The 3,231-nt window shown below is 32.8% G+C and overlaps 1 pseudogene; it reads right to left on the reverse strand.

Moving 5' to 3' along the window:
- Window positions 1-2,135: 2,135 nt before the first annotated feature.
- LOC114250812 (U2 spliceosomal RNA) lies at window positions 2,136-2,231 on the reverse strand (annotated as a pseudogene).
- Between the last annotated feature and the right edge of the window lie 1,000 nt (window positions 2,232-3,231).

Consider the following 3,231-nt stretch of genomic DNA (forward strand, 5'->3'; position numbering starts at 1 on the left):
TATTTGTAATAGATTCAGACTGTTTTTGCATTTCTAATTTCATTTTTTCAAACAAAAGTTGAAATTGTGTTTCCATTTTATAAATTTTACGTGAAACGAAACGTAATCGTAAAACGATAGAAAGTTTTTCAACACTGGCAACACTGATGTATATGTTAGATACCTACCCGCAAGTTAATAATTTTCTTGTATTTTGGAACTATCAAATTCGAACAAATATCACTTGCGAAATAGGCTAACCTTAAAACATTGTTGATATATTTTCTTCTTTGCTGTGATGTAATGTGCAAATAACGTCTTCGTTGATATCTGCAAACCTTTCGGGCCTCCTTTTTCTTGTTGCACGATATTATTTTGGAGTGTATGGTGTATGTAAGTATTTTATATTAAGTTTTTAGTGGGACTTTAATGACATTAGTGTTTACTCTTCGAAGACCGGAACCGGACCGGTTGAAAAAAAAAAAGAATATAATTAACAACTCAAACTTGTATGAAATCATTATCTATATATACTAATATTTAAATTTACAGTGGCTTTTACGGATGTTCCGTTATAACTACTGAACCATGCATCCGATTGTCTTGAAACTTGGTATTCATGTAAAAATACATATACTTAATGGATAGGCTAATATTTATATGAGTGTTGGACTCCCTACACCAGTTGCGGGGGCGTTAATGATGAGAAACTTTCGGGGGGTAAGAAATAATAATGTTATAATAATTTTAAATCCCCAGCGAAGCGGACGGGTACAGCTAGTAGTTTATTTATACTTATTGTACACAAAAGGAAAATACAATAAAAACAGATTTAAAGAATGTCTAAATACTATGTACAAAGGCGAGTATAGTTTATAATTTTATTTATAATTGTAGTTTAATAAATTGTAGTTTATAATTTTACTATGTGAAAATTTATGGTATTGATTATTATAAAGAATTATTCAGCAATTGATTGCGGTCTCTTGTACTAGTAGAATAATAAAATACGCACATCGGCCAGAGTCAAGGAGCACACTGAAGAAGAAGAATAAACGGCTACTCAACTCTACAATTTGTCAATATGTGGTTTCAATATTTGTCAAGGGGGTGCTAAACAGTAATTAAAGTATAAAATTTGACAAAAGATTTCTTTCTGCGGTTAGGAAGCTGTGGAATGAGCTCCCCTCCACGGTGTTTCCCGAGCGCTATGACATGTCCTTCTTCAAACGAGGCTTATGGAGAGTATTAAGCGGTAGGCAGCGGCTTGGCTCTGCCCCTGGCATTGCTGAAGTCCATGGGCGACGGTAACCACTCACCATCAGGTGGGCCGTATGCCCGTCTGCCTACAAAGGCAATAAAAAAAAAAATATATTTTTTATATTATATAGAGAGAAGTTCTCCTTTTAATAATGTAATATGGCTTTGTTTGGTATGAATAATACATTCTTATTAGAATCAGATATTTTCCAATCCCTCAGTATTTTCGTATCAGTAAAAAATAATTATAATTTCTTTTTAATTTAAGTAAAGATGTTTTAAAAAAAAAACTTGTGTATTGCTCATAAAATAAAGTAAAATACAATATGAGTTTTGTTGTCCCCCAGTGTAAAATTAGTTTTTTTTTTGTGTACTTTTTACCCTTCAATCCTCTCAATCAGTAGACGGCAAACACATTTCACGGCTCGTTAGGCTTTATGGTTTACTATATAGTATTATCAATTCATTTAAAAACCGCTTAAACCTTAAAACATAAATCATTGAAGATGCTGAGTGCGCTATTGAACTACAGTATATGAAGGTAATTTTTTTTTTTATGTTTACGTATATTTTTTGTTCTCTATATAGAGGATCATTACGGTCTATTGATAATTATCCTACAGACAATTGTTGCTCTTTCTTGGAAAAGTGAAAAAATAACTAGAAGTAAAGAGAAAAAAAAAATGCACATTGTCTCATATTTTAATTACGGTTTTTTTTTCATACCTATTCTATTAACCTCGAGGGGTTACTCTAGATTCACCGAAATAGTAGGTGAGCTCACGGGGCTCAAGCCGGGAGTGTTGTTAACACTGGCCCAAGCAAGAGCAGTTCTTTCCAGAATCTACCACCGGATCGGAAACCCGAACCACTGAGAAGATCCGGCGAGAAACTCAGTGGGCTGTGCTTACTGGTCCCGCAATGCGGGAACTTTCAGGTATTAAAAGAACAGATACTTCACTTTGATCTTAGCCAAAAGGCAGAGAAGCGATAACTGTTTAATAACGATTAATAGTGGAAATCTTACAAAAGTTTAAAATGGTTAATTTGATATATGTGGTTTAGTATTAATTTTAATATACATAGCAGGCATCAAAAATGGTGCATTAAGGAATGCTTATCCATATAACGATAATAGTGTCGGAATAGCTTTCGGTACTATGTTGGCCCTTCAGGAAGTTTGAATCCGCTTCTAATGGAGCTGATCGCATCGTCACGATTTGTGATTGTGAACTTAATAAGTGTATTTATGTCCAAACCGTATGATCATAAAATAGTCATTGCAAAATCAAAAGCACACACTTCAGTTTTATTTGTTTATGAGTATATATAATAGTAGATGTATAGTTTATTTTGAGTAAGATTCTGTATTGGTTTGCTGGCTGTTTGTAGATATTCGGCTATCTGTGAACAAAAAATAATCTCAAATCATTTATAAGGGACATTGTGGTAGTCAAACATGGAGCTTATTTTACTTTACCGTGTTTATTTAATAATACAGTAGCGTATCTTAAATGTTTATATAATTCCATTTGTTCGCCCAGTAGAAGATTTATAATTTTGAAAGGATTACATCATTTCTTTTTAATTCTTCAAGTAAAAAGTATTTATCGATTTCCTCTGATGCATTGTTACTTTTATATTCTTTAGACTTTAAAGTTACGTACATTTCTATGTATATCGATTAGAAAGGTATTCGAAATTGTATCGAATACAATACGTAGAAATTCAGGCGATCAGTACTTAGAGACTTTTGGTCTTTTTTTAACTTTTATAATGACCCAATCTACGGCTCAGTCTCGTTCAAATTCGGCGTTTTCTGCTGCTCTATATTCATCCAGGGATCGATTTATGCTTTGATAAATAATTTACTTTTACCTTTACCTTGCATTAATATTTCTTTTTCGGTGTGATAATCAATTCGATAACGTTGCATATAACGTTACAACTGTTCCCATAAAAGACTGACTTATACGTCCAATTCCCGAAAAA

The sequence above is a fragment of the Bombyx mandarina genome, chromosome 12, assembly GCF_030267445.1.
Source record: "Bombyx mandarina strain Sakado chromosome 12, ASM3026744v2".
NCBI lineage: Eukaryota > Metazoa > Arthropoda > Insecta > Lepidoptera > Bombycidae > Bombyx > Bombyx mandarina.